The following is a 10,496-nucleotide window of genomic DNA, read 5'->3' as shown; positions in this document are numbered from 1 at the left end:
CAGATTTTTCCTTTAACATTTTGCATTACTGTATTACCTTTGTTACAACTGATGAAACAATAGTTTAATTAGACTATTATCAAAAATCCTTAGTTTACATTAGCATACCTGACTCTGTGTTTTATGGTGATTTTTCTTGTTTGTTTTCTCTCCTAGTAACATATATACAACCTAAACTTTACTGTTTTAACCAGTCTCAAATATGCAGTTCAGTGATGTTAATTATACGCACAATGCTGTGGTTTACCATCACTACTGATCATTACCAAAACTTCCATCACCCCAAGAAGAGACTCCGTACCAATTAAGTATTAACTCTCCATTCCCTATCGCATAGATGTGATAATTTATTTCTGAACTATCATTTCGATTCCATTGTTCTATATGTATGCCCTTGTGCCATTGCTACGCTGTTGTGCTACTGTACCTTTGTAATTGGTTTTAAAATTGGAAAGTGAGTTCTACAACTTTGTTCTTCTGTTTCAAGATGTGTTCAGTTATTCATGGCTCCTTACCCTTCCATATAAATTTGATGATTGCCTTTTCCATTTCTGAAAAGAAGGCTGTTGGAGTTTTGATTGGGATTACATTAAATTTGTATATCACTTTGGGTAGAATTAACGTCTTGATATTTACTCTTCCAATCCATGAACATAGAATGTCCCTTCATTTATTTAGGTCTTCCTTAATTTCTTCCAGCAATATTTTATATAGTTTTCCACGTACAAGTGCTTTTACATTCTTGGTTAAATTTATTCTTAGATATTTGATTCTTTTTGTTATTGTAAATGGATTTTTCAAATTGATTTCCTCACAGCTTGTTGATTGCTAATGTACAGAAACACCACTGATTTTTTTTTTTAATTTTAGTTAGAGAAGTTATAGGCTTATGGAACGATCTTGCAGAATATACAGAATTTCCCTGTAACCCCCCCTCACGTGCAGCATTTTTCCTATTTTAACACTTTGCACTAGTGTGGTACCTTTGTCACAATTGATGAGACTATTATTTAATTATACTGTTAACTATAGTCTATAATTTACACTAGGGAATCACTGTTTGTGTGGTACAGTCCTATGTGTTTTTTTTTAATTCTTTTCTAGTAAAAAATATACAACCTAAAATTTCCCCTTTAAACCACATTCAGGTATATAATTCAGTATTGTTAATTACATTCACAATGTTGTTCTACCATTACTACTATTACCCAAACTTTTCCTTTTCCATCACCCAAATAGAAACACTTAAGCATTAACTCCCTCTTTCCTGTGCCCACCCCAGCAGCCCCCGGTGACCTATATCCTAGTCTCTGACTTTATGGCTTTGCTTATTCTAATTCATAATAGTGAGGTAATACAACAATTGTCCTTTATGTCTGGCTTATTTCACTAAACATGATGCCATTTTTGGCAATTGCGAATAATTCTGCTATGAACGTCAGTGTGTAAATACCTGTTCGAGTCACTGCTTTCAGTTATTTGGGCATATACCTAGAAGTGGGATTGCTAGGTCATATGGTAATTATATACTTAGCATTCTGAGGAACTGCCAAACAGTGTTCCATAGTGGCTGCACCATTTTACCTTCCCGCAAACAATGAGGGAGTGTTGCTATTTCTGCACACCTTTCCAACGCTTGGTATTTTACATTAAAAAAAAAAAAAATAGTAGCCATTCTGGTGGGTGTGAAATGATTATCTCATTGCAGTTTCAATTTGCATTTCCCTAGTGGCTAATGATTTTGGGCATCTTTTCATGTGCTTTTTTGCCATTTGTGTTTCTTTGTAGAAATGTGTATTCAAGTTTTTCACCCATTTTTAAATTGCGTTGTTTGTCTTTTCATTTTTGTGTCATAGGAGTTTGTTTATATATATCTGGATATTAAAGCCTTATCAGATACTATGGTTTCCAAATATTTTCTTCGATTCTGTAGGTTGTCTTTTTACTTTCATAATGAAGTCCTTTGATGCACAAAGTTTAAATTTTGATGAAATCCCATTTAGGTCTTTGATCATTTTGAGTTAATTTTTGTACATCATGTGAGATGTGCATCTACCTTCATTCTTTTGCATATGGCTGTCCACTTTTCCCAGCACCATTGTTGAAAATGTTATTCCCCATTGAGTGGCCTTTGCATCCTTGTCAGATATCATTTGGCCATAGATATGAGGGCTTATTTCTGTCCTTGTTCAATATATCTGTCCTTGTGATAGTACCATGCTGTTTTGATTACTGTAGCTTTATAATAGGCTTGAAATTGTGATGTTTGAGTCCTTCAACTTTGTTTTCCTTCAAGATGTTTTTGGGTGCCCTTACATATAAATTTTCTTATAACTTTTTATTTTGGAATAATTTCAAACATACAGGACAGTTGTAAAAACAATACAAACCCCATACACAATACAGAAAACTCCAACATATTCCCTACCCCCTCAGATACCCAGATCCATCAATTTTAACATTTTGCCACCTTTGCCTATATTTCTATCCATCATCCATGTATTCCATTTATTTATCATTATCCCTTTTTCTTTTTTGAAATTTTGAAAACATGTAAACAACATAAATCTTTTCCATCCTAATCACTCCCAAGCATACCATTGAGTGTGATTAATCTCATTTACAGTGTTGCAGTATTCTCACCATCATCCATTACTATAACTTTCTCTTCACCCCAAACAGAAACCTTATAATCATTGTGCATTAACTACTTATTGCCCTTGCCCCTACCCCTGGTAATCTGTAATCTACTTTCTGTCTCTGTGTTTGTTGATATTCTCTATATTTTCTTTGTGGTTACTGTGGGCTTAAATTTAATTTCCTAATTCTATAACAATCTTGTTTGCTTTCATACCAACTTAACTTCAGTAGCATACATAAACCATGTTCCTATACCCCTCCAGAGTTTGCCCTGGAGAAGCTAAGAGAACACCCCTAGATGTTTAGAGAGAAATGCCCTAGGAGAAACAAGAAGGATGCACAGGAGCTGAGAGAGAGAAGCTAAGACAGAAGCCCAGAGACATTTTGGGGAAAGCAATGGAAACCAGAAGCTAACCCTGGGAGAGGCCCAGGAGACTGGCCATGTGCCTTCCCATGTGACAGAGGAATCCCAGATGTCATTGGCCTTTCTTCAGAGAAAGTATCGTCCTATTAATGCCTTATTTGGGACATTTTCAAGGTCTTAGAACTGTAAATTTATGAACTAATAAACCCTGTTTTAAAAGCCATTCCATTTCTGGTATTTTGCATTGTGGCAGCTTTAGCAAACCAGAATACCATATTTGCTATCACTGGACATTTTAATCAAGCCAGAGAGTATAATGGTATTGACCAGTTGCTTATAACTGTGCTGGAGAAGGTGGTGAAAGAAAGATGAGTTCACAGTGTCAAATACCAAGCTCAGTCAAAATGACCTGCAAGCTTCTATATCTGTCCTAAAACACATCCTACAGCTACAAGGCCAAAATTTCTGAAAACCAAACATAAAGTCTTATTCCATGAATGTCTGAATTACAACACTAATTGAATTTCCAACCTCTTGTGGTGTTTTCTGTTAGTTGAGTACATAGATTTGGAAGGAATGGTATTGTGAATATTGGGAGGGGCCATATGGGCATATCCCGTGAAGCTGGGGATGTTATTTTAATTTCTGCCAAATTTTCTTTACCAGTAGAAGCAGCCCTTCCACTCCTGCCTGAGCAAGTTAGACCTTTTTCTGAAGAATCTTTAATGGCCTCCTCTGAGGTACTTGCCTTGTGAGGCACTGCTGATTCTCCTCAATACTTCTTCCACTTCCCATCTGCTTCTAGACCTATAACAACTCAAGTTCCAATATTCTCCAAAAGTTGAAGTACAATTGTAACCAATGGTGAGGTGTGCTATGCACCAAAAGAACTGCATCATTTTTCCAACTTATACAGACAAAAATCTGAGGATAATGTGCAGGAATGTATCTTAAGGGTGTGGAATCATGGTGGAGGTACTGTAAAATTGGAACAGGCTAGATTTATTGATAATGGGCTTACTATGCAGAGGTTCCGGATTTAGTATTTTATTCCAGGGTTTAGAAAGAGCTCTAACCCTTTGGTTAGTTGACATATGGATCCAAAAGTGGCCTACAATGGATAAATTTAAATGCCAGATCTGCCTTGGTATACTGCAGAGGAAGATATGCCAAGGTTTAGCAAGATTAGGTTTATGATTTTGGATTATCATGTTAGAGCTGCTCACTCATGCTGAGGGCCATAGGACACATCTTTTATCATGACTGTGAGAAATAAATTTGTGAGAGTTGCTCCAGCATCCTTCATATTCTCTGTAGTAGTTCTCTATGGGTCAGAAGCTTTCTGGGAACTACTGTTGACCTGGGTCCCTAAATACAATGGGAATAAAGTGGTATCAAGGTGGCAGGGGGCAAGTGGCTAGCACTTAATTACCAAAGACAAGATTGGCATGTTTAGTGGAATGGACAGTAGAGCCAGTGTAGAAATTAGAATAGTCTGACGTATGACATTCTCTAGTTGACCTTGGTATCCATAGAAAATACATGGGAAGTATATTAATTTATTTGATTTGCATAAATGAAATAGGTTCTATGTCAAGTTAACAGTCTAACTTGCATTGCCAAGACAAACAAGCAGCCCCTGAATCACTTCTCAGACTTCAGTCAGTTTACAGACCTCAAATCTCTTGTATGAAGGGAGTCCAGGTTCCCTTGAAAGGACCATGCTGTGCTGCCAAAAATTTGTACCATTAGTCTTTCTCCGAGACTTCCCCAAAGGGTCTTTCAGCTATTTTTCACTGTGCAGTGTGTAAAGAGAAATAATCAGACTTGGGGAGATTGCTGAATACTTGTTCTGAATTAACACTAATTCTTGGATAATTAAATCAACATTGTGGCCCACCAATCAGTGTAGGGGCTTATAGTGGTCAAGTGATCAGTGGAATTTTAGCTCAATTCAGTTTCACAGTGGGACCACTGTGTCTCTGAACCCTCATGTAGTATGTCCCCAGTTCCAGACTACATACATGACTTAGTCAGAAATTGACAGGCTCACCACATTAGTTTACTGACCAATGGAGTGAGGGCAATTATGAGAGGCTTTGCCTTTTAGAAGCCAGTAGAATTGCCTCTACAAAGAGTAAATCAAAAGCAGTGTTGCTCCTGGAACCCCATTATTCTGCATCTACTTGGACTAACTAAAAGCAGGGACATGAATGGATATTTGCATACTGGAGTTTATGGTGGCAGTATGCATAATTTGCAATGGATGGAGGTAGCCTAAGGGCACATTGAATGATGAATGGAAGGATGAACTGTGGAGTATACATCAATGGAATATTGAGTGACTGCAAGAAGGAATGGAGTTGTGAGGCATGCAACTATGTAAATGAACCTTGAGGACAACAGGCTGAGTGAAATAAGAAACGAAAGACAAATATTCTAACACCTCACTAATATGGACTAAATATAACGTGCAAATTCTGAGAAATTCGAGAGCATAGGTTATCAGGGGAAGGCTTATTGTAAAGGTCTGTAGATTGTAAGCTCTTAACAGCAGTCCCATCTATTCCTGAGTTGTTATGGTTATTTCTAAATTATGAGATGCTGAGCTCTTTTGTATAACCTGGTTGTTCTCTGGAACTTTGGGTATCCGTGTGATGACTGAGATTCAATGCTAGAGTTCTGCAGCTATGAAAGTCAGCATTACCCCATACAGCAACTGTTTAAAAAGCTGAAAAAGAGGTCATACTTCAATTAGAGATATCAGTGAAGCTGATCTGGTTAGGACTAAGGCAAATCAGACCAAAGGATAAAGGACAATATTGACTGTGTTTTAAAACTTCAACTTCTGTGAGACCAAAGGAAGAGATGTTTATTTGGTGCAAAATTTGTATTTTTTGTAGCACACTATCTAATTTAACTTGTAGGGTCAGTTCATTTGAACACCATAATTACATAGAACTTTGAATAGGGAGTGAGATCTTGTTGGTTTGTACAGGTTACTGTGATGCCCCAATTCATCCCTGAGGTATTTGGACAGAGAATAAAAAAGTATTTGCAAAGGCCCCTTGAAAGACTGGGGGGAAATGTGGAAATATTAAACTTCCCCATCTGGGGAATGCCTGATATTCTTGAAAGCATTGGGGACTCCCAATTTAATAGATCAAGCACTTGATCTTGGGGTTTGCCCTTATGAAACTTACTCCTGCATAGGAAAAGCTAAGCCTACTTATAATTATGCCCAAGTAACCGCAGAGACCCCAGAGAACCTCTTTGTTGCTCAGATGTGGCCTCCCTGTCTAAGCCAACTCTGCAGGTAAACCTACTGCCTTTCCCCCTATGTGGGACATGATTCCTAGGGATGTAAATCTCCCTGGCAATATGGGACATTACTCTGAGGGATGAGCCTGGTGCTTGCATCATGGGATTGAGAAAACCTTCTTGGACCAAAGAGGGAAGAGAAGTGAAACAAAATAAAGTTTCAGTGGATAAGAGATTTCAAATAGAGTTGAGAGGTCAATCTGGAGGTTATTCTTATGCATTGTATAGATACCTTTTTTTAGTTTTTAGTGTATTAGAATAGCTAGAAGGAAATACCTGAAACTGTTGATTGGTATTCCAGTAGCCTTGATTATTGAAGATGATTGTATAACTATATAGCTTTTATGGTGTGACTGTGTAATTGTAAAAACCTTGTGACTTGACACTCCGTTTATCCAGTGTATGGATAGATGAGTAAGAAAATAAAGACAAAAAATAAGTAAATAATAGGTGGGGATAAGGGATGTGGGGTGTCTTGGGTGTTTATTTTTCTCATTTTTCTTTTTGGAGTAATCAAAATGTTCAAAAATTGTGATGAATGCACAACTGTATGATGATACTGTGAACCAATGACTGTACACTTAGCATGATTATCTGGTATGTGACTATATCTCAATAAAATTGTGTTAAGATAATACTGACTTTTTACATAAAAAAAGCAATATTCCTGGAGTGATTGCAGAGATTACTGCCACCATCAAATGGGGAAAGATGCAGTGATAGTGATTCACACCACATCCTGCGGGCAGTGCCAGTTCCAAGAGGGCAGCCTGATGAGCAGATTTCTCCTGTTGGCTGTCTCAGTATTTCTTTTTTGGGATCTTTGGTATTGGGCTGCCAGAATTGTGTTGAATCATTTATTTTAGGTATGTTACACTCACCTAGGAAGCATGAGAATGAATCAAATCAATTCAGATACCTCACTTTAGAATATGAATTTTGTAATACAGTTTAAATCAAGAGTTTTTATCAATGGTTCTTTTGTAGATTTGTAAATGTGCAGCTTCTTAATCCTTCACCTTGTCTATTCTTCAGAAGATCTGAAGGTCATCACTGGGACTATAACTAAATTTTCCAATGATGTATTATTTAGATTATGGCTGTTGTAGTGAGGGTGAAAAGAACTGATCTAACTAATTCCAATTTCTCAATGGCCCTTGTATATATATATAGAGAGAGACATGCAGTACTTCAGTTAGCACTCCTCACATCTTACAAGAAGTAAAAAAATAACAATAAAGCCAGTCAATAGCAAAAGAAAACAATGAACATTTTTAAAATCATTAGGAATAATCTGTTAAATATAAAATTGTTGAACAAGTTTCACCACAGATTTTACACTGGACAATTTACAAAGACTTGGGTGATATAAAAGTAGTCTTTGATCCCAAGAATTAGACTCAAGCTCTGTGTAGAAAAAGGGTGAAAATTATTGACTAAAATTCTTTAAAATTTCTGAGTAAGTTCTGTTGTAATTTGATAATAAAATATTAGATATTGTTAAAATTTTTTATCAAGAAATAATATGTATCAAGCATTGTGCTTTGTGTCTATCATGCAATTATTCTTCATTCCTCTAAAGTAATACTATTTTTCTCCATATTTTGATATTTGAAAATGGAGGCATCAAGAGCTTAAGTAGGTTGCCTGAGGTCAGAAAGCTAATTAAGTGGCAGAGTCTGAATTTGAAATTACTAAAAAATCCTGCAAGGTCAACCAACAGGCCTCACTGCCTTCAGACAGCTTCCAGGATTACAAAACAATCTAATACATTTCTGTGATCATTCTCTATATATGGTTCTGACTTTAGAACCATATTAATGTTTCACATGCACAATAAAATAAATCCACAAGAAACGCTAAAAATAGAAATTGTATTTCTACTATATTTCAAATGTATCACATCACACTGAAGAGGGGAACAAAAAACTAACTCAACAAATTTTGGAGGGTGGGGCAAGATGGTGGAGTGGTGAGGTGTGGAATTTAGTTACTCATCTAGGGCAGCTGATCAATAGCCAGGAACTATATGGAACAACTATTTGGGGGGACTTCTGTAATTGGATGCACATCATATACCAGTCTGGAATGGGTGGAATGGCTGAGATTGCAGTGAAGAACTGTGTTTCCCCACTGGTGCTCCTTACCCAAAGGCATGGCAGACTGTCCGGGAGCTGGCTCCCCAAGGGAAAAAGAAACAGTTTCTAGTGGGAGGAAGGAAGGGGGCTTAACCAGGCTCCAATTGCAGAATTAATTAACAAATTTGGACTGCTGACTAAAATCTCTGAGCACAGATAAATCAAGAGCAAACACAAAAGGAACCAAGAGGTTTCAGTTCGGCAGAGAGGAGGCAAGGCTAACAACAGCACTAAAAACTAAATAAAAACAAAACAAAACAAAAACAGGCAATTTGGAGTTGAAGGAGTTCAGAATACCAGAAAAGGGCTGGGCCCTAAGAAAAAGGGGCACATAGAAATGAGTGCCAACTGTGGCTCTTGATTGGCAAACCTGGGGATCTGGGGTCCAGCTCTGAAAAGGTTTTTTTCTTTTTTTTCTCTCAAATTCTTTATCATTTTTACTTTTCAATGTCCCATTACAGCTGCCAGAACTCTCAGATTTCAGCACTGCCCTAGGCAAGGGCAGAATTAAAGTTGTCTGAGAGTAACTAGCCAGGTGAAGGAGACCATTTCCTAAAGTGTGTATCTTTAAATAGTCTCTACTAGGAGCAAGGAAAAAGAGCTAGGCAAAGCTAAAACTGTGGCTTTAATCATGGCAGAGAGGAGGTGGGGCTGACAAAAATAAAATGAAATAAAATAAAAAAGAATAAAGAGGACTTTGGAGTCAGCTGAGCTCAGAGTGCTGAAAAGGGGCTGTGCCCCAAAAAGGGGGTGGGTTATACATAGAGATGGATACCAGCTCCAGCTCTTGACTGGCAGAACTTGGAGATTGGGGAAATGCTCTGAAAGGGGATTTCTTTTTTTTCCCTTGTTTTTTTTTTTTTTTCTTCTTTTTTAAAAATTATTCTCAGTAGCTCAGTACAGAAAGCCTCAGATATTTTCAACTAGTAGCTAGACCCAGGTGAGGGTAGAGCTAAGATAGGTCTGAGAGGCAAAGCAATGTCTAGTGGGGGAGATAACTCTGTAAAGGGCATAACTTCCCCAAGAGAAGGGTGGGGCCCAGCTTAAGTGGCAGCCCTCCCTCAGAGAACTCAGACCCCCAGGGGCTGGAAAACAGCCACACCCCTGGCAGGGAAAGGGGCTGCTAAGAATTAGAAGCACATATCTCTACACCAGTGGGGAACTGCTGGCTGACAGGTACCACCTGCTGGACAGGATAGGAAAAGCACAGAGTCTAGAGGCTTCACAGAAGGATCTGACAAACTGCAGGGTCTCATTCTCAGGGAAACTTCATGTGGAATACACCCACTTCCTGAGACCTGGGCCTGTCTAGACTGGGAAAATCTGATTATGGTCAGTCATATCTGGTGAGACCCGCCCACAAAAAAGTTATGTAGAGGCAGGGAATGAACCAGAAAAACAAGAGCTGAAAATTTCTGATGAACTAAACAGAAGCTATGTTAGAAGTCTAGGATAAGTTGAACTGAATGCCAAAGAACAGAGACAACAAAGACAACCAACAAGAAAACCCAAGGTAAAAGAGTGTAAATGAGCTCCAGAATAAACTAATCAAGAAATTCAGATTCCTAGATAGCTAAAAAATAATAAGCCATACTAGGAAACATGAAAATACGGCCCAGCCAAAAGAACAAACACACTTCAACTGAGATAGAGGAGTTGAAACAACTAATTAAAGCAGTTCAAACAAATCTAAATCAAATAAACAAACTGAAGGAAAATATGGCAAAAGAGATGAAGGATATAAAGAAGACATTGGGGGAACATAAGGAAAAATTCATAAGCTAGAAACTTATGGGAATGAAAGACACAATAGAGGAGATGAAAAACACAATGGAGACATACAACAATAGATTTGAAGAAGACGAGGAAAGGATCAGTGAATTGGAAGACAGACCATCTGAAATCATATACACAAAAGAACAGATAGGGAAAAGAATGGAAAGATACAAGCAGGGTCTTAGGGAACTGAATGACAACATGAAGTGCATGAATATACATGTTATGGATGCCCCAGAAGGACAAGAGAAGGGAAA

The sequence above is a fragment of the Choloepus didactylus genome, chromosome 27 (genome assembly GCF_015220235.1).
Source record: "Choloepus didactylus isolate mChoDid1 chromosome 27, mChoDid1.pri, whole genome shotgun sequence".
Classification (NCBI taxonomy): Eukaryota; Metazoa; Chordata; class Mammalia; order Pilosa; family Megalonychidae; genus Choloepus; species Choloepus didactylus.
Note: the sequence above shows the minus strand (reverse complement) of the source record.